This window comes from Anomaloglossus baeobatrachus, chromosome 12 (genome assembly GCF_048569485.1).
Source record: "Anomaloglossus baeobatrachus isolate aAnoBae1 chromosome 12, aAnoBae1.hap1, whole genome shotgun sequence".
Lineage (NCBI taxonomy): Eukaryota > Metazoa > Chordata > Amphibia > Anura > Aromobatidae > Anomaloglossus > Anomaloglossus baeobatrachus.
This window is the reverse complement of record NC_134364.1, coordinates 96,211,146-96,232,256: the sequence shown is the minus strand read 5'-3', so window position 1 is coordinate 96,232,256 and position 21,111 is coordinate 96,211,146. Positions and strand designations below refer to the sequence as shown.

At 48.4% G+C, this 21,111-nt stretch overlaps 1 protein-coding gene across 5 annotated transcripts in view; it reads left to right on the top strand.

Moving 5' to 3' along the window:
- The window catches only part of NTRK1 (neurotrophic receptor tyrosine kinase 1), a 133,944-nt gene that overhangs the window by 31,699 nt on the left and 81,134 nt on the right, over nt 1–21,111 (top strand). Inside the window, exon 1 of one of the 5 annotated variants that reach the window (XM_075330584.1) lies at nt 17,483–17,501. The exons of the other annotated variants lie outside the window; for them this stretch is intronic. The gene's annotated coding sequence lies outside the window, so the exon portion shown is untranslated. Of the gene's footprint in view, nt 1–17,482; nt 17,502–21,111 lie in introns of those variants that run through there. 5 annotated transcript variants of the gene reach the window in all.

Below are 21,111 nucleotides of genomic sequence, written 5' to 3'. Positions count from 1 at the left end.
GCCGTGGCCATGATGAGGGTGTGAGGCCTCCTCATCTCTATGTATCTGACGCCTGAGACACTGAGTCTAAGCCTTACCACTGCCATTATATACGCTTTTGTTTTTTCTCCCATTTTTCATGAGCGGAAATCTAAGACTTTTTCTATGTACAAAACGCCGTTTTCTGTCAAATATTATTCACAAATTTGTCTAAGGCCCCTTCACACGTCCGTGAAAAACACGCACGTGTGTTACGGACCGTTTTTCGGGTCCGTGTCCCGTTTTTGTGTCCGTTTTTATGGTCCGTGTGGCACCTGTGTGAATTGCGTATGCTAGCCTTGTTTGTGTGCAGAACGTCCGTGTGTGCGTGTGGAATTAACGTGTATGTGTACGTGGAATGTCCGTGTGGAATGTCCGTGTGTGTGATGCACAATGTCGTTTATAAATGTCGGCTGACAGCAGACAGAGTTGCGCGATGAGAATGAACTCGGGTGAACTTCACCCGACTTCATCCTCATACCGCGGCTCTGTCTGTGTCGAGTACTGATTAGCGGTCACCTGTGAAGGATTCACCGGTGACCGCTAATCCCCCGAGTGACTGAAGTGTCCCCCCCTCTCTCATACTCACCGATCCCCGATCTCCGGCGCAGCGCTGCACGGCATTCACACTGCTGCGGCGGCTTTTACTATTTTGAAAAAGCCGGCCGCTCATTAAACAATCTCGTATTCCCTGCTTTCCCCGCCCACCGGCGCCTATGATTGGTTACAGTGAGACACGCCCCCACGCTGAGTGACAGGTGTCACACTGCACCCAATCACAGCAGCCGGTGGGCGTGTCTATACTGTGCAGTAAAATAAATAAATAAATAATTAAAAAAAAACGGCGTGCGGTTCCCCCCAATTTTAATGCCAGCCAGATAAAGCCATACGGCTGAAGGCTGGTATTCTCAGGATGGGGAGCTCCACGTTATGGGGAGCCCCCCACCCTAACAATATCAGTCAGCAGCCGCCCAGAATTGCCGCATACATTATATGCGACAGTTCTGGGGCTGTACCCGGCTCTTCCCGATTTGCCCTGGTGTGTGGCAAATCGGGGTAATAAGGAGTTATTGGCAGCCCATAGCTGCCAATAAGTCCTAGATTAATCATGTCAGGCGTCTATGAGACACCCTCCATGATTAATCTGTAAATTACAGTAAATAAACACACACACCAGAAAAAATCCTTTATTAGAAATAAAAACACACACAAATTCCCTGGTTCACCACTTTAATCATCCCCGAAAAAGCCCTCCATGTCCGGCGTACTCCAGGATGCTCCAGCGTCGCTTCCAGCGCTGCTGCATGGAGGTGACCGGAGCTGCAGAAGACACCGCCGCTCCTGTCACCTCCACGCAGCAACTGAAGACAGCCGCGCGATCAGCTGAGCTGTCACTGAGGTTACCTGCGGCCACCACTGCATCCACCGGTGGCCGCGGGTAACCTCAGTGACAGCAGCTGATCGCGCTACTCATCTCATTTGCTGTGTGGAGGTGACCGGAGCGGCTGTGTCTTCTGCAGCTCCGGTCACCTCCATGCAGCAGCGCTGGAAGCGACGCTGGAGCATCCTGGATGACGCCGGACATGGAGGGCTTTTTCGGGGATGATTAAAGTGGTGAACCAGGGAATGTGTGTGTGTTTTTATTTCTAATAAAGGATTTTTTCGGGTGTGTGTGTTTATTTACTGTAATTTACAGATTAATCATGGAGGGTGTCTCATAGACGCCTGACATGATTAATCTAGGACTTATTGGCAGCTATGGGCTGCCAATAACTCCTTATTACCCCGATTTGCCAAAGCACCAGGGCAAATCGGGAAGAGCCGGGTACAGTCCCAGAACTGTCGCATATAATGTATGCGGCAATTCTGGGCGGCTGCTGACTGATATTGTTAGGGTGGGGGGCTCCCCATAACGTGGAGCTCCCCATCCTGAGAATACCAGCCTTCAGCCGTATGGCTTTATCTGGCTGGCATTAAAATTGGGGGGAACCGCACGCCGTTTTTTTTTAATTATTTATTTATTTATTTTACTGCACAGTATAGACACGCCCACCGGCTGCTGTGATTGGGTGCAGTGTGACACCTGTCACTCAGCGTGGGGGCGTGTCTCACTGTAACCAATCATAGGCGCCGGTGGGCGGGGAAAGCAGGGAATACGAGATTGTTTAATGGGCGGCCGGCTTTTTCAAAATAGCAAAAGCCGCCGCAGCAGTGTGAATGCCGTGCAGCGCTGCGCCGGAGATCGGGGAACGGTAAGTATGAGAGAGGGGGGGAAACTGACCGACAGACTGTGAGAGAGGGACAGACAGACAGAGAGACCGACAGAGAGACTGACCGACGGACTCAGGGAGATTGACGGACATACACAGAAATAGAAAGAATAGCCGACATCACTAGAAATAAAAACACCAAGCGGACACGGACTATAGGTATATGCATACGTGTTTACTAACGTGTGTGCACATACCCATAGACTTTCATTGTGTCCACGTGTGCGTGCTCCGTGCAGATAACGGACATGCATCCGTGCCAAACGCAAACACATACGGATCACGGACACGCACACACGGACATAATGAAATAACGGACGTGTGACCACAATCATAGATTAACATTGGTGCACGTTTGGCCGTGTCTCCGGTATATACGGAAACGGACCAAACACGCACGTGTATCACGGACGTGTGAAGGGGGCCTAAATCTGAGTTTGCACTTCTCTTTTGCCGAGATAATCCATCTACCTCACAGGTGTGACTTATCAAGATGCTGATCAGACAGCATGATTATTGTACAGGTGTGCCTTAGGCTGGCCACAATAAAAGGCCACTCTGAAATGTGCATTATATCTATCTACCTATCTATCTATCATCTGTTATCAGTCACAGGTGTGTCCCAGGTAACAGACAGTCCTATGGTGTCCGGCTATAGAAGGTCACAGAGTTTGGGAAAGTAAACTGCTCCCTGACCTATTAGTTCTGCCTGGTTTTCATCCCTTTCCCATTAGGACCCTGTGGAGTTCCTCAGCTTTTCAGCTGCTTTTCGTCAGTACTTCCCTTGGTGTCTTTATTATACCTTCACTTCCTATTACTTTGTGCTGGTGATAGCTCTTATACCCTTAATAAGTCGTCAGTGCAAGCAGTCGGCTTGTATACATCTGGAGAATCTTTGTGGTTGTTGCAGTTCCTCTCCCTGAGGCATCTGGAGATAAGTTATTTGTTCCGCCCTCTGTTTGTTCTCCCAGTGTTTTCTTTAGCTCCTAGTGGGGTTGACTAAGCTCTCATCCCATCCACTCTCTAACTAGGGCCTACTTCAGGGTCAGCCAGGACCAGGTATCCCGAGGTGTGGAACCTATCTAGGGTGGTGAGGGACCCCAGGGACCAGCAGCAGGTTTGGTCAGGGGTCACCATTTCCCCCTTCCCTAGACACAGGGTTTCCCTTATCTTTCGCCGTTTGCTTGATACTTCCCCGTACCTAACGTAGCAGACCTTTAAGTTAGCTGTTCAGTAGCAGCAGCGGTTGCTGACTCCTGATTTTGGACATTCTGCGTGTAGGCAGTCCCACCCAGAGCCCAAGATTGCTCTCTCAGACAGGCTTTCAGGGGGTAGAGACAAACTCTTGGTGTTCAAGGAAGGTGCCTGTTAGCTGTACATTAGGTTTCGGCCTTAGGGGCACTTTGCACGCTACGACATCGCAGATGCGATGCCGAGCACGATAGTCCCCGCCCCCGTCGCAGCAGTAATATCTTGTGATAGCTGCCGTAGCGAACATTATCACTACGACAGCATCACATGCACTCACCTGCCCTGCGACGTCGCTCTGGCCGCCGAACCGCCTCCTTCCTAAGGGGGCGGGTCGTGCGGCGTCATAGCGACTTCACACGGCAGGTGGCCAATAGAAGCGGAGGGGCGGAAATGGGCTGGACGTAAACATCCCGCCCACCTCTGTCCTTCTGCATAGCCGGCCGGGACGCAGGTAAGGAGATGTTCCTCGCTCCTGTGGCTTTACACACAGCGATCTGTGCTGCCGCATGAACGAGGAACTACATCGTAACATCGGTCCTTCCGAAATTATGTAGATAACCGACGTTGCCCCGATGATACGATTACGACGCTTTTGCACTCGTTAATCGTATCAAAAATGCTTTACACACTACGATGTCGACAGCGATGCCGGATGTGTGTCATTTTCGATTTGACCCCACCGACATCGCACCTGCGATGTCGTAGTGTGCAAAGTGCCCCTTACTCCTCTGGGGATTTGGAGCAGCGGGTGGGGATTGTGATCTCACTGTTACAGGGGGTCCACAATCCTGGGCTTTCTCTTTGCCACATGGCTCCGGTTGCCTCCGGTCGGTGGATGGATTTTTGGAGCCCTCAGGTCTCATCTATGCTGATCCTGACTGAGCCTCTTAGGCGGAGTCCAGGCTATGTCGCCTGCAGCAGGGTAATCGATCGGCGGAGACTTATTGTTCTGAATTTCGTAGACACCAAGTAGGATGACCCGGGTCTCAAAAGCCAGTTTTGCCAGGGACTTTCACAGAGCGGTATAAGGATGTTTTGGTGATCTATGAAACGCCTGAGACCTTGGAGGCCGCCATGTCCTTGGCTATACGTGTGGATAGACTCCTCCGAGATAGAATGGTTAGCCCACTTTTCCTAGTGACTCTACCAGCACTCATCGTCGGAGGGGGGGGGTAATCTGTGAGTGAACCATCAATCATGGGTTTGGAGGAGGCCCTGCAGTTAGGGGGAGCCACTACTTCATGTTTCCACTGAGATCTGCCATAAAAAGGGGTTTGTTTTCTTGTGGTAAAAAAGGTCAAGTTGTTGGAGCCTGTCCCTCGATTCCTAAGCTAAAAGAAACATCGGAGGCTTGGCTGACCCTTGGTGGTGGTGGACAATCTGAGTGTGTTTGTTTTCTACATGTAATTCTCAGTTTGTCCTGAAAGCAGACGGGGTGCCAGAGAGCAGGACTGAGAAAATGTCTGTGTTTGTGAACAGTGATCAGGAGTCAGCATGGTGGATGCTCTGTTTGTAAGAATTCATGGGTTTACCTGCAGTATGTTCACTACTCCCATTTCCATCTATGCCATCGACTCAGCACCGGTTGCTCAGGGATGCCTGATACAGATGGTACATGATATAAAACTGAGGGTACGACCCCTGCATTATAAAGTAATTTCCTGCTATGTCTTGGAGGGCCTTCTCACTCCCATTGTACTGTGTCTACCCTGGTTGGTGAAACGTAATCCTGTGGTGGACTGGTAATCCAAAGAAATTGAGGGGTGGGGAAATTACTGTCTTGATAATTATGTTTTACCGGCATATTTGTCTGGGTTTGAGGATGTGTGGCGCCCTGGACAAGCCAGGACGTCACAGGTACTACAACAGCACACCCCACACCCCGGCTAGGCACACCGAAGTCAAACAAAAATCCTTGTTGCCTCCCTCCAGGGGCTGATGTCCACACCAGGGGGTGGAGCCAGGCGGTTGGCCCCACCCACCGAGGAGTTCACAGTCCTGGAGGCGGGAAAAGGAAGGCAGTTTAGTTTAGTTTTGAGTTTGAGGAGTGGAGAAGTGAAGTGGCAGTGGAGGAGACTGACCATGTCCGGGTGCGTGGCCCGGGCACATACAGCAAGGTTGGCAGACGGTGGTGACCGTCTGCAGGAGAGGCTGATCGACGTAAACCGTAAGGACCGGGGACGGGCAGTGGCCCGCCGGTACCGAATCGGGGAGCGAAGAGAAGCCAGCACCATTCGGCAGCGCTTACGGACCCCGACCAGGCTAGGAGTCGCCGTAAAACCGGTCAAATCCGTTAGCGAAGGGAACCTCCGGGGTTTCCCAGCAGTCAAGACCCGATTGAAGACAACAGCTCAAACCGTGAAGGGAAATACAGTCACCGCCAAGGCTACAGTTCCCAGGGCCAGAGCCTGCGGGCAAAAGGGGCTCCCTCAGCATCCATCCAAGCTGGGGAGCGGGTTACCGGTGGGAAGCCACCAGAACCGAGAACATAACACAGGTGCAGGGAAAGGCAGTCACCGCCAACCTATTGGGAGAAGAACAACCGCAGCCATCTGTGGGATCCGTCCATCCAGCCGTTTGTTTTACCGGAGACTTTGCATTCATCATTGGCTGAGTGAGTACCACCGTGCCGTGCGGCACAGCGCTGCCCCCGCGACCCTGAACCTCACCAGACCCCGTAACCCGCCTGCCATCCTTCCCTCACCGGGCCCCGGGACAACCAACCCCCCTACCCACGGAGGGGAAAAACAACATCCAAGCTGCTCCCTGTCACCGCTCCCGGGATCCCCGTCCAGAGCAGCGGTGGTGCCGCAACCTCACCACAACCGTGGGTGGCGTCACGGACAATATCCCTAAACCAAACCACCCCCTTTCACTCACGGGCGAGGAGTGCCGCTCGAGTCCCCGGGATCCGACCCACCGCTCGAGCCACCACCGAGCAGCAGCAGCAGCCGGATCCGAGCAGTGGGTGAGCGCAGCGTCCCCTCCCCGCCCGCGACAGATGTATTTTCGGAGAGGGGGTGTCAGGATTTACCTCCCCATCGTGTATATGACTGTCTCATTAATCTGCTTCCTGGATCAAAATTACCCAAACCCAGACTGTGTAGTCTTTCTGATCCAGAGACGGGCCATGAAAGATTACATTGCTGAGAGTCTGGAGAAGGGACATATCAGACCCTCCTCTTCTCCAAAAGGACGGCAAAGTTCTTCTTCGTTAAGAGGAAAGATGGGGGTCTCCGCCCTTGTTTTGATTTTCAGTAATTGAATCAGATTACCTCCTGAGACCCTTATCATGGTTATATAGGTGTGGACAATATCTTCATCTGCTCACTCAATATGGAGACACATCAGGTACATATTAAATAGGGATTACATATTTTAAGAGATAACAAACTGTAGGCCAAACTGGAGAAGTGTGTTTTCGCTGTCTAAGGGTACAGTCACACTTTAGCGACGCTCCAGCGATCCCACCAGCGATCTGACCTGGTCAGGATCGCTGGAGTGTCGCTACATGGTGAGCTGTCAATCAGGCAGATCTCAACAGTGACCAGCCACCAGCGACGCGTGGAAGCGATGCTGCGCTTGGTAACTAAGGTAAATATCGGGTAACCAAGCGCTTGGTTACCCGATATTTACCTTGGTTACCAGCGCACACCACTAGCGCTGGCTCCCTGCACTTGTAGCCAGAGTACACATCGGGTTAATAAGCAAACTGCTTTGCTTATTTACCCGATGTGTACTCCGGCTACGAGTGCAGGGAGCAGGGAGCTGGCACTGGCAGCCTGAGAGTGGCGGACGCTAGTAACCAAGGTAAATATCGGGTAACCAAGCAAAGCACTTCGCTTGGTTACCCGATATTTACCTTGGTTACAGCTTACCGTAGGCTGCTAGACGCCGGCTCCCTGCACCCTACACATTCAGATCATTGCTCTCTCGCTGTCACACACAGCGATGTGTGCTTAACAGCGGGAGAGCAACGTCCAAAAAATGAACCAGCACTGTGTGTAACGATCAGCGATTTCACAGCAGGGGCCAGATCGCTGCTCAGTGTCACACACAGCGAGATCGCTAATGAGGTAACTGCTGCGTCACAAAAAACGTGATTCAGCAGCGATCTCGCTATGCGAGAAGTACCCCTTAGAGGTACAATTTTTGGGGTACCTGTTGTCGTCTATGGGGTTTTGGATGGATCCTGAGAAGGTCTGTGCTGTTCTTGACTGAGATCGTCCAGAAAACCGGAAAGCATTACACCGCTTTCTAGGATTTACCAACTTTTAGCTGAAATTTATTCAGAGCTATTCGGTAATTGTGAATCCTCTCACTGACATGACAAAAAAAGGGGTCGGATTTCTCTAAATGGTCAGACTCTTCCCAGCAGGCCTTTTTCTCTTTAACCCCCTTCACAACCGTTTTTTTTTTGTCACCCTTTTTCCGAGAGCCGTAACATTTTCATTTTTTCATCAATATGGTCATATGAGGGGCCGTTTTCTTTGTGAAACGAGCTGTACTTTTAAATTAAATCATGAGTTTTAGCATATATTGTACTGGAAAACGGTAAAAAATTTCCAAATGCAGAAAAATAGCAAAAAAGTGCGATTGCACAATACTTTTTGAGATATTTTATTCACTGTGTTTACTATATGGTAAAATTGATGTGTGGGTGTGATGCCTCTGGTCAGTGCGTGTTCACAGACACCAAACATGTATAGGTGTACTTTTATCAAAGGGCTTAAAAAAATTAGAAGTTTGTAAAAAAAAAAAAAAGTTGGGTACGTTTTGCGCCATTTTCCGTGACCCGTAGCGTTCTCATCTTTCAGGATCTATGGGTCCGTAATGGCTTATTTTTTGTGTCTCAAGTTGACGTTTTAACTGTACCATTTTTATGCAGATGCTACATTTTGATCACCTGTTATTGCATTTTCCGCAAAATATGCGGCAACCAAAAAATGTAATTTTGACGTTTGGAATTTTTTTGCCGCTACACCATTTGCAGATCAGATTAATCGATTTTATATTTTCATAGAGCATTTCTGAATGCGGCGATACCAAATGTGTGTATATTTTTTATTTTTTTAACCCTTTAATTTTCAATGGGGCAAAAGGGGGGTGATTTGAACTCTTAGGTTTATTTTTTTTAATTTTTCAAAACTTATTTTTTTAATTTACCAGTTCGTCTAGGGGACTATAAGGATCAGCAGTCTGATCGCTCTTCCATATCTGCTGATCACAGCTACACAGCTGTGATCACCAGATATGCTCATCTCCTATCTCACACAGCTTTCGTCCATATGAGACAGGAAGTGAGTCATGTGAGCTACAGGAGTCATCACATTACCATCGGATCCAGACTTTCGGTGTCAGGCAGTGTGTAAACGGAACACCGCTACCGCTATTATAATACAGCTGTGACAGTTTCACAGCGGCATTTAAGGGGTTAACAGGTATGGGCGGATCACGGATCTGCTCATACCTGATAGGCACACATGTCAGCTGTATAAATCAGCTAACGTGTGCGGATCCCCCCAACTGCCCACGGCAGCCGGGAGGGATTAACACTATGACCACTAACACACCATTTTACGACCCACGGTCATTATGGGGTTAAATAGATGTTTTTCCAAAGCACTTATACTCTTTCAGCCCGATGTTTCACAGCCTTTTATCGTGGAGGTTGAAGCATCAGAGGTGGGGGTTGGGGCTGTGTTGTCACAAGGTCTGTCTCCTGGTAAATAGCGTCCATGCACTTTCTTTTCCAAGAAATGGTCTTCAGCTGAGAGAAACTACAATGTTGGCAACAGAGAGCTCTTGGCGATTAAGTTAGCTTTTGAGGAATGGAGCCATTGGCTTGAAGGGGCAGTCCATCTCATTTACCATAATCACAGACCATAAAATCCTGTCATACCAAGTCTGCCAAACATCTCAATCCTAGGCAGGCTAGATGATCTTGGTTTTTTACTAGGTTTAATTTTACTTTCACTTACCATCCAGTGATTAATAACATCAAAGCAGATGCATTATCCCAGAGCTTCCCTCGTGGTAGTCATCATGTGAACCCTGTCTCCATTTTCCAGAATGGAGTGGTCACTTAGGCCTTGTGCCCAGATCTAGAAGGGATGCCCCGGCCTCTTTCTCTCCAGGGAGGTAGTTTGTGCCATCTAATTTGTGCCATAAAATAATTAGAGAACATCACAATTCTGTACTTGCGGGTCATCCGGGTACTAAAGTAACGTCGGCCCTCCTGTCTCATCGCTTTTGGTGCCCGGGGTTACATCAGGATGTGGTTGACTATGTATCTGCTTGCAGTATTTGTGCACGTTCCAAGTTTTCGCATACTCGGCCTTCTGGTTCTCTCCTGCCATTGGCTATCCTCAGTAGACATTGGACATATTTATCCATTTATCCATGGATTACATTACTGACCTACCTTTTATCTGCAGGTAAAACTGTGGTCTTACTGCATGTGGATAGGTTCAGTAAGATGGTACATTTCATCACATTACCGGCACCTCTGAATGCCAAGACTCTGGCTATGATGTTCATCAATGAGATTGTGAAGCTTCACAGGGTTCCTTCCGATGTGGTCTCAGATCAAGGAACCCAGTTTGTTTCCAAGTTTTGGAAAATGTTTTGTGCTCAACTGGGGGTGCAGTTGTCCTCTTCTTCTGCCTTCTACCCTCTCTAATGGTTAGACCGAGCACACAAATCAAAAGGTAGAAACTTACCTCAGGTGTTTTGTTTCTGAGAACCAGGAGGATTGGACATTTTATTTACCATTGGCTGAATTTGCTCTAAACAATCATCATCAGGAGGAGTCCACTGGCAAGTCACCATTCTTTGGTGCATACGGTTTTCATTTGCAATTTGGTACCTTTAGTGGTAGGGATGCCTCAGGAGTTCCTGAGGAGGATCGTTTTGCCTCATCACTCTCTTCTGTATGACAAGGGGTTAGATTAATTTGAAGCTGATGGGAGACAGATACATACGTATGGCTGACAAAAAACGCTTGCCAGGTCTGAACCTAAGTGTGAATGACTATATGCGTCACACACATATACCTTGTCAGCGACGTCGCTGTGACCGCCGAATAATCCCTCCCTCAAGGGAGAGGTGCGTTCAGCGTCATAGGGACATCACTGCGGCGTCACTAAGCGGCCAGCCAATATAAGCGGAGGGGCGGATTGTAACATCCCGCCCACCTCCTTCCTTCAGCATTGCCGGTGGACGCAGGTAAGGAGATGTTCGTCGTTCCTGCAGTGTCACACATACCGATGTGTGCTGCTGCAGGAACGACGAACAACATCGTACCAATACTAAGGAAAGGAGCGACGTGTCAACGATCACCGTTTTTGAACGATTTTGCGATCGTTGATTGTCGCTCCTTGGTGTCACAGGCTGCGATATCGCTACCGGCGTCGGATGTGCGTCACAAACACTGTGACCCCGACGATATTCGTTAGCGATGTCGCAGCGTGTAAAGCACCCTTTAGTATCCACAATGTGTTCCACAGTTCTCTGCTCAAGAAGTATGTGGTACTCTTTGAGCTGTTTCCCTTGCCACCCACCCCAACCATGGTTTATGGTAATTTTAGAGTTTCATATAGATTGTTGATTCTCGTTTTCTACATCATTGTCTTCAATACTTGGTGCACTGGAGGAGTTACAGACTGGAGGTGAGGATGTGGGATGAATGCAACAAGGTTGGTTCATTAATTTCATGCTGCCAATCTGTATAAGCCTGAGTGTCTGGAGATCACTGGTAGAAGGGGAGGTACTGTCATGGGTGTGTCACAAGTGACAGACAGGCCTGTGGTGTCCTGCTATAGAAGATCGCGTTTGGTTGTGGTAACTGTTCCCTGACCTTCTATTATTTTTGCCTGGTTTTCATCCCCTTCTCTTTAGGACCCTGCAGATTTCATCAGCCGTTCAGCTGCTTTTTCATCAGTATTTCCCTTGGTGTCTTAATATACCTTCACTTCCTATTACTCTGTGCTGGTGATAGCTCTTATACCCTTTACAAGTCTTCAGTGCAAGCAGGCGGCTTGTATACATCTGAAGAAAGTTTGTGGTTGTTGCTGTTCCTTACCCTGAGGCATCTGGAGATAAGTTTATCATTCACTTTCCCCCTGTTTGGAATCCTTGTGTCTTCTTCTTCTCTGCTTTGTGGGGTTAACTAAGTGCTCATCCCATCCGCTCCCTTCCTAATGCCTACTTCATGGTCAGCCAGGGTTAGGTATCCAGCTCAGCAGATAGGTGCAGAACCTATCTAGGGTGGTGAGGTGGGCACAGCAGGTGGTTTGGTCAGAGTTCACCCCCTTCCCTAGACATAGGGTTTCCCTTCCCTTTTGCTGTTCGCTTTGTACTTCCCCGTACCTAGCGTGACACTATCGATCTGTCTGTCTCTTTTAACGATCTCTATCTATCTATCTATCTATCCCTCTATCTATCTATTCATTTATCTATTTATTTATCCATCCATCCATCCATCCATCTCTCTCTTTCTCTCTCCCTCCCTTCCTTCCAGGCCCCGTCCCCAGGAGAGCTCAGTATTGATTTTCTATACACAGCCACATTTCTCCACCATCAGATTATTTAATGGCCATCCCCGGGGGGTGAAGCTCATTACTGTCCGGCTTCTGATCCTCCCTCTCCCGTTCTGCACACATTATCAGCTCGTCAGATGTCGCCTGCAGTGGAGGGGAATGAGGTGCGGCGGTCCACCCCTCAGGCTGTTAACGGCCAACTGTCACTTATCATTTCATGGGTGTCCACATAATCACACATAAAAAAATATTTGTCGATCAGCCGCAGCCCTGGGATCATAAATAGGCCAACGGGATAATGGCTGTGACAAGGGGACGGACTGATGCCGCGATGTTTATTGGAGGTCCCAAGGTAGCTCCACAAAGGAGAACGTAACCTCCTGGAACATCCTTAGGAGTGGGCATCCGGGGCAGTTGCCCAAGGTGCCTTAATGGCCTAGTTACCCCACTTTTTGCTTCTTACCCTAAAGCCAACTGTATACGATGTAGCTACAGTCCCAATTTTGTTGGGCTTGGTCATCTTAAAACCACTATATTATTTGGGTACTATATGGTGCATCAGCAGATAGTACACCAGTGGCTATGATATGTCAATGATTTTGAGTACAATGCCTAGTGGTCCTGTCTCAACGGCTTTACAGCAAAAACAATGCTATCAATTTCTGGAAATAGCACTGACGCATCAAATGTCTCCAATATTCCCTTCATAATTGCAAGTGTGAATACTTGATTTTCTTGGCTCAGGCAATATAATAATTTTGCCATTGTGTTTTTAGTACTTTCTGTCTATTAGTTATTAGAAAGTTAAGTTATTTCAGTGAGGGCTGTTAATATTGTATGGAGTGTAGCTTGTTGGGAGGTAAACTTGTAGACAGTGTAAAAACTGCTTATTTTGGCTCAGGCAGTATAATAGACCAGTCATTCTATCCCTAAACCATTTTTCTTATACATATACAAGTGTATTCCTTTTCAAAGAATGCAGTTAAAAGTGTATGGAGTGTATCTTCTTGTTGTCTACTAGTAGCCAGTGTGAAAATTGCTTATCTTGATTAAGCCAGTACACTAAATCTCTAATTCTATCATTACCTTCTTTCTAGCTAAATCAATTATTCCTTTTCAGTAGATACAGTCAGAAGGGACTACCATTTAGCTGGTAGTGTCAACTAGTTGCAAATGTGAAAACTGCTTATCTTGAGTCAGTACAATAGACCTATTGTGCTATTATTTCCTTCTTTTTAGCTATATATGATTATTTCATTGTTACAAGGTTCCAGAGTTTAGTTTGTGGTATCAGCTAATAAGCAGTAGAGTTGAGTGATGTTCGAGTCGATCGGTTCGCCAATTTCAAATTCGAGTGATTTTGGGGGGTGTTCGAGTCGTTTGACGAACTCGAACGATTTGCTTAGGGGTGCTTCACACACAGCGAGATCGCTACTGAGATCGCTGCTGAGTCACGTTTTTTGTGACCTCATTAGTGATCTCGCTGTGTGTGACACTGAGCAGTGATCTGGCCCCTGCTGTGACATCGCTGCTCGTTACACACAGCCCTGGTTCATTTTTTTATTGTTGCTCTCCCGCTGATAAGCACACATCGCTGTGTGTGACAGCGAGAGAGCAACAATCCTGAATGTGCAGGGAGCAGGAGCCGGCGTCTGACAGCCTGCGGTAAGCTGTAACCAAGGTAAACATCGGGTAACCAAGGTGGTTACCCGATATTTACCTTCGTTACCAGCCTCCGCAGCTCTCACACTGCCAGTGCCGGCTCCTGCTCCCTGCACACGCTAAGTTAAGCGGTGTGAGCTGGTAACTAAGGTAAACATCGGGTAACCATACCCGATGTTTACCTTAGTTACCAGTGTCCGCAGCTTCCAGACGCCGGCTCCGTGCAAGCACAGCGTCGCTTGCACGTCACTGCTGGCTGGGGGCTGGTCGCTGGTGAGATCTGCCTGTTTGACAGCTCACCAGCGACCATGTAGCGATGCAGCAGCTATCCTGACCAGGTCAGATCGCTGGTTGGATCGCTGCTGCATCGCTAAAGTGTGAAAGTACCCTTAAAGTTCGGCAGTTCGAGTTACGTTCAAGAACGGTTCGATCACAAAAAGCGTGGCTTTTCACAGTAAGTATGTGTGCACGTTGTGTATTTGCATGCGTCCTGCATCCCCAGCACAATCCCTCTCTCTTTCCTACTCACCAATCACAGGCGTTTTGTTACACGGCTGTCACAAATCTTCGGCGGCTTTTCCTCTTTTGAAAATGGCTGCCGCTTCATTATTCAATCAGGTATTCTGTGCCTTCCCCGCCACCAGCGCCCATGATTGGTTGCAGTCACGGAATGAGGCTGCATTGCTCTCTCCTCTCTCTCATATCTCTCTCTTCTTCTCTCTCTCTCGTTCTCTCTCTCTTGTTCTCTCTCTCTCTCTTGTTCGCTCTCTCTCGTTCTCTCTCTTGTTCTCTCTCTCTCTTGTTCTCTCTCTCTCTTGTTCTCTCTTTCTCTTGTTCTCTCTCTCTCTTGTTCTCTCTCTCTCTTGTTCTCTCTCTCTCTTGTTCTCTCTCGTTCTCTCTCTCTCCTCTCTCTCTACTCTCTCTCTCTTCTCTCTCTCCTCTCTCTCTTCTCTCCTCTTCTCCCCTCTCTCTTCTCTTGCTCTCTTCTTCTCTCTCGCTCTCTCTCTCTCCTCTCGCGTTCTCTCTTCTCTCTCTCTTCTCTCTCTCTCCTCTCGCATTCTCTCTCCTCTCGCATTCTCTCTTCTCTCTCTTCTCTCGCTCTCTCTTCTCTCGCTCTCTCTTTTCTCGCTCGCTCTCTCTCTCTCAGACCTGGCGATGATCAGCTGATGCGGTCACCTGACGGAATCAGCTGACACTAACAGTCGAGCGGTGAGGTCGTTTTTTTACCGCCCGGCCGGCTAAACTATCAGCTGCTGCTGTCGGACAGGAGTCTGCACAGAATTGTGTAGTTTTTTTTTTTTTGCACTGATGCATCAGCTGATTGTATAAAAGCCGTTTATACAATCAGCTGCTGTGTCATGTGATTCAGGCCCTTGAACCTGACAGATCATCTGATCGCTTTGCCTTCCAGCAAACCGATCAGATGATATTGGATCCGGATTAGACGGCGCGGGACCCTTGACCCAGGATTACTGCGGAGTGGGGTTCTTTATTTCAATAAAGATGGAGTCACTAATTGTGTTGTGTTTTATTTCTAATAAAAATATTTTTCTGTGAGTTGTGTTTTTTTTTTTATCTGTACTAGAAATTCATGGTGGCCATGTCTAATATTGGCATGACACCATGAATTTCGGGCTTAGGGCCAGTTGATAATATACAGCTAGCCCTAACCCCATTATTACCCAGCGAGACACCCATCATCAGGGCAGCTGGTAGAGTTGGATACAGCGCCAGAAGATGGCGCTTCTATGAAAGCGCCATTTTCTGGGGCGGCTGTGGACTACAATTCTCAGCAGGGGTGCCCAGAAAGCTTGGGCACCCTGCGCTGAAGATTCCAATCCCCAGCTGCCTAGTTGTACCTGGCTGGACACAAAAATTGGGCTAAGCCCACGTCATTTTTTTTTTTGTTAATTATTTCATAAAATTCATACAATACTTAAAAAAAAAAGGGCTTCCCTATATTTTTGGTTCCCAGCTGGGTACAAATAGGCGGCTGGGGGTTGGGGGCAGCCCGTAGCTGCCTGCTGTACCTGGCTAGCATACAAAAATATGGCAAAGCCCACGTAATTTTTTAGGGGTTCAAAAAACGTCTGCATACAGTCCTGGATGGAGTATGCTGAGCCTTGTAGTTCTGCAGCTGCTGTCTGTCTGTATGGAGAAGAGCAGACAGCAGCTGCAGAACTACAAGGCTCAGCATACTCCATCCAGGACTGTATGCAGGAGTTTTTTGCCCCCCCAAAAAATGACATGGGCTTCGCCATATTTTTGTATGCTAGCCAGGTACAGCCGGCAGGTACGGCTGCCCCCAACCCCCAGCTGCCTATTTGTACCCGGCTGGGAACTAAAAAAAATAGGGAAGCCCTTTTTTTAATTATTTCATGAATTTCATGAAGTAATTAAAAAAAAAAATCGACATGGGCTTCTCCCCATTTTTTTGTCCGGACAGGTACAACTAGACAGCTGGGGATTGGAATCTGCAGCACAGGTTGGCCCGAGTTTTCTGGGCCCCTCTGCTGCGAATTGCAGTTCGCAGCCGCCCCAGCTTTCATAGAAGCGACATCATCTGGCGCTGTATCCAACTCTTCCAGCAGCCCTGAAGCCGGGTGGCTTGCTGGGTAATATAATAATGGGTTAATACTAGCTTTGTTTTACTAGCTAGTATTAAGCCAGAGATTCTTAATGTCAGGCAAGTTTGACCTGGCCATTAAGAATCTCCAATAAAGGGTTAAAAAAAGACACCACACAGAGAAAAAATACTTTAAGGCTATGTGCGCACGTTGCGTACTAGCCCTGCAGAAATTTCTGCAGCGATCTGAAGAGCACACGTGCACTTCAAATCGCTGCAGAAAATGTCCGTAGAGAAAAAAAAAAGCCGATTCCATGCGCTCTGCCTGCAGCTCCTGCCATAGACCGAGCAGGAGCTGCCGGCAAAGCGCACGGAAGAAGTGACATGTCACTTCTTAGAACGCAGCGCTTCGGGCAGCAGCCGAAGCACTGCACTCTAAGACGCCACGTGCGCACGGCCCCTGCACAATCTCCATAGACTGTGCAGGGGACGCAGGACGCATGCAGTTACGCTGAGCTACAAAGCGCAGCGTAACTGCATGTATTTACGCAACGTGCGCACATAGCCTAATAGAAATAAATACACAGACACATTAGAGACTCTGGTCTTCTGTCATCTTTCTCCTTCAACCCATGCAGCTCTGCTACATCAGACAGCATTGCATGGGAGGAAGACGCTGCTGCTCCGTGTGCAGTCTAATCACTCAAGTGAGAGTGAGCAGAGGCTGCGGGCTGTAAGCGGTGACGTCACCGCTGCCACCGCTGCTAAAGTAATCTGACAGGCGGTTATTATAGCAACAGTGCTCCGATCACGTGATTCCCGGTGCCGCAATTCACCGGCTGTGGCAGCCAGTCCTTGCATGTGGGCTGCCTCTGTAAAGAGCGCCCACATGCAGGAACGAGGAAGCCGCCCATGTGCCAGAGCATCTCGCCGGTACACGGGGAGGCACAAACGAGCACCGCGTACCGGAGAGATGCACTGACAGAACCTAGCATGACATCTAGCCATGTGACCAGTCTGTAGCCAATGAGATAATACACACGTGACTGGTCACATGCTATTTTGACGCCACGGAAGGTCCTATCATCAGTGCTGGTTACCGGGAGGACGCAGCTATTATCCCTTCGGCGGCGGGAGACAGAGTGCAGGACGCGTCGTGGGGACCTGCAAGTGTTATGGCAATGTTTATTAACTGTATGTGTACATGTATAATGTGATTTATGTGTTTGTGTTCGTCTGCCATTGTTTTCAATGGGGTCCGAAGGGGTTCGTCGAACGTTCGCCGAACGGAGCCTCCGTTCAACAAACCGAACTCGAACTCTAGGGGGGTGGCTCATCTCTAATAAGCAGTGGGAAAACTGCTTATCTCGGCTCACCCAGTACACTAAACCTGTAATTCTATCATTACTTTCTGTTTCATTAAATAAGATTATTCCATTTAAGAAAGGGTAATTACATTGGTCTAGAGCAGGGGTGGGGCACCTTCATCCCGCGGGCCATATACGGCCCGCCATGCCCTTTTCTGTGGCCTCAGGGTAGATTCCTGGGGGCGGCAGTGCTCGAGCCGCCATTGCCGTCTTGTGGGCTGCCGGCCCTTTAAATCCACACATGTGCTGCTGGTCATACCAATGCATTCTCCCGCTGGCCAGTGCCAGCAAGCTGAGGACTTACTGTGTGGGCGGGTTTAATGCTCTGTGCTTACGTCCCACAGCAGCTTCACAGCATAGCGGTGTGTGCCTGCCCTCTGCCCTCGGAGCTGCGTGGACGCCCTCTGCCCTCCTGAGCTGCGTGTCTGGTGCCTGCTATCCGCTGCTGTGAGTTCGGCACTCCTATGTGTCCAGCACCCGCCCTCTGCTGCTGTGTGCCCCGTCCAGTGCTTTGTGGCCCCCTCCCCTCAGAGTTGCGTGCAACCCCCAGTGCTGTGCATCACCCCAGGTTTGTGTGTCCCTCCTGCCCGCCAGTGATGTCAGGGCTCTGCAAGTGATATCTGTGCCCCCCAGTGGCGCCTGCGCCCCAGCCCCTGTTGTGGCGCCTACGCCCCAGCATTTCTTGGGGTGTCTGTGCCCCTGCCCCTCTTGGGGTGTCTGCGCCCCAGCGTCTCCTGTGTTGCTTTTCCCTCAGCGTCTGCTGTGATATGCATGTCCCCAGCCCCTCCTGTGATGTATATGCCCCCAGCATCTGCTGTGATGTGTATGCCCCCCAGCATCTCCTGTGACTTATACATCACAGGAGGGGCTGGCATATACATCACAGCAGGGGCTGGGGGCATATACATCACAGGAGGGGCTGGGGGCATATACATCACAGTAGGGCCTGTGGCATATACATGTCCCCAGCCCCTTGTGTGATGTATGTGCCCCCAGTGTCTCCTATGATGTATATACAGCAGTCCCAGCATCTCCTATGTGATGTATACGCAGCAGTACCAGTGTCTCCTAAGTGATGTATATGCCCTCAGCCTCTTGTGTGATATATGTGCCTCCAGCGTCTCCTGTGATGTATATACAGCGTCTGTTATGTGATATATATGATTTACCAATCTTATCACAAAGAGTTGACTGTGCTCCAGACCCAGACAAAAATGAAAAAGCAGCTGTGAGAAGCAACATGATTAGTATCACCAAACATCACAGCCGCACCAAAGAGAAGCTGCTCCGGTCACCATAGTAGGGGTGAGTTAATTAATTGTTTGACCAAATATAGCAGGGTCATTTTCACATTGATAATTTTTGCGGCCCCCGAAGGTTGCTAGAAATTTTCAAATAGCCCCCGGCTGAAAAACGGTTCCCCACCCCTGGTCTAGAGTTTAGCTGGTGGTGTCAACTAGTGACAAGTGTGAAAACTGCTTATCTTGGTTCAGGCAGTACAATAAATCTATCATACTATCATTAACCCACTACCTGCCAGTTATTTAAGACTTTTTATGATTCAATGAGGGTTTTTAGAAGGGTCCATAGTATAGTGTGGTCTATCTAGACAGGGACCCTACGTTGTGTTGTCACCTGTCCTCTCTGTGGCCTTTAAATTAATAGATTTTCTTGTTAATAGCTCTGGTACCTCATTTCTTTATTAATTACATGAAGGACGTGGGCTCTTTGATCTTTCATGAGTCTGAGGAGACGGAGACAGCAAGGTCTTTAACCAATTACATTTGCTGGAGAACAGCATGGCTTCCATTAGTTACTACTTTACAGCTCAAGCAGATAACGCATCATTAAAGAGTCATTCACAGATCATAATCTCAGTTAATTTATAGGTTGGGGGTAATGGAGTTTTAAAACCTCTTTAATCTCCTGGACCTTTATTGACTGGAAAGTTGATGATATCAAACGAGACTACAATGCAGGACTAAATGAAAATGACTAATTAATTACATACATTATCATCACTGTCGTAACAGCTGATTCTATCTGATTGGGGCTGGCTGTCTGGTAGAGAAGACAAAGCAGCGGCCTGGCTTATGGAAGTACTTTCACCCGTGTCCCCCTGTAAGGTGCGCCAACACACAAGAGCCAAAGACACCATCTCTGGTGGTCCATCCAATGTTTCTGGGACCTCCCAACTCATTCCAAGAAAGGATTGGGGATAATGTGCCATCCTTTGTTGTAATTGGGTTACAGAGGTCACCAAAAGCACACCTCTGGTCTTATAACATGTTCCTTTTCAGACGGGCTCAGGCTGCCCTATGCCGCCTGAGTATTCAGGTATTTGATTCCCACTGCTACCTTTATGGCTGACATTTTCCCTCTGATCCCTCTTTCAAACTCAGCTCAGCTACACCCCCATAATGAGCTTCCAGACAAACCTAGCCATCATACTTGGCCCTGCTGTTCTAAGGTGCTTGTCTGCATACTTGCATCTGCTGTTCATTCTTGGCTCTGCATTTTGAGAGGCACAAGTTTTTAGACCACATCAGCCATAATTTTGCATTTTTAGATGGTTTTGAGCCAATAACTACCAGTGGTCTCATGGTCCACAGGAAATCAGGTCCTATATGTAAATTACCTTTCAGAAGTCAAGTTGGAGGGGCCATTTTGAGAGATGTGTCATGGTAGCAATAACCAAAATCCACCCAGTTTGGCTTGCCTGAGAACCTAGTACTTAATTGCAAGCCTCTCAAAAATCACATGCTTGTACCGTTGGTTCTGGTGCATGCATAGAATGTAAAGTACATTCCAGGAGTCAAGTGGGTGGAGCAACTCAGGAGAAGCGTTAGAGTGGCAATACCCAAAATCCACTCAACCACACAAGTGCTGTCTGCACTGGCATTCATAAACCACAGGAAATCATGTCCCATATGTAAATTACCTTTCAGGAGTCAAGTAGGAGGAGCCATTTTGAGAGATGATTAATTTTAGCATTGCCCAAAATCGACCCAGTTTGGCTTGCTTGACATCTCTGAGGACCTAGTACTTAATTGCAAGCCTCTCAAAAATCTCAGGCGTGTACTGTTGGATTTTGGTTCTGGTGCATGTGTGGAATGTAAATTACATTTCAGGAGTCAAGTAGGGGGAGCCACTCAGGAGAAGAGTTAAGGTGGCAATACCCAACACCTACTCAATCACACAAGTATTGCATCCTGAAGACTAATTGGCATATATGTGGATGGAGCAAATTGAGAGATATGTCATGGTGGTAATGACCAAAGTCCTCCCAATCTGGCTTTATTGACACCCCTCAGGTCCAAATATTTAACTCCAAGTGACACCAGAAGACAATAGTGCCTGTATGGCATTTTGGCCAGACTTGAAATTACATACTTTTTCCTCAGGAATGACAGTTAAGGTAGATTAGGTGGAACTTA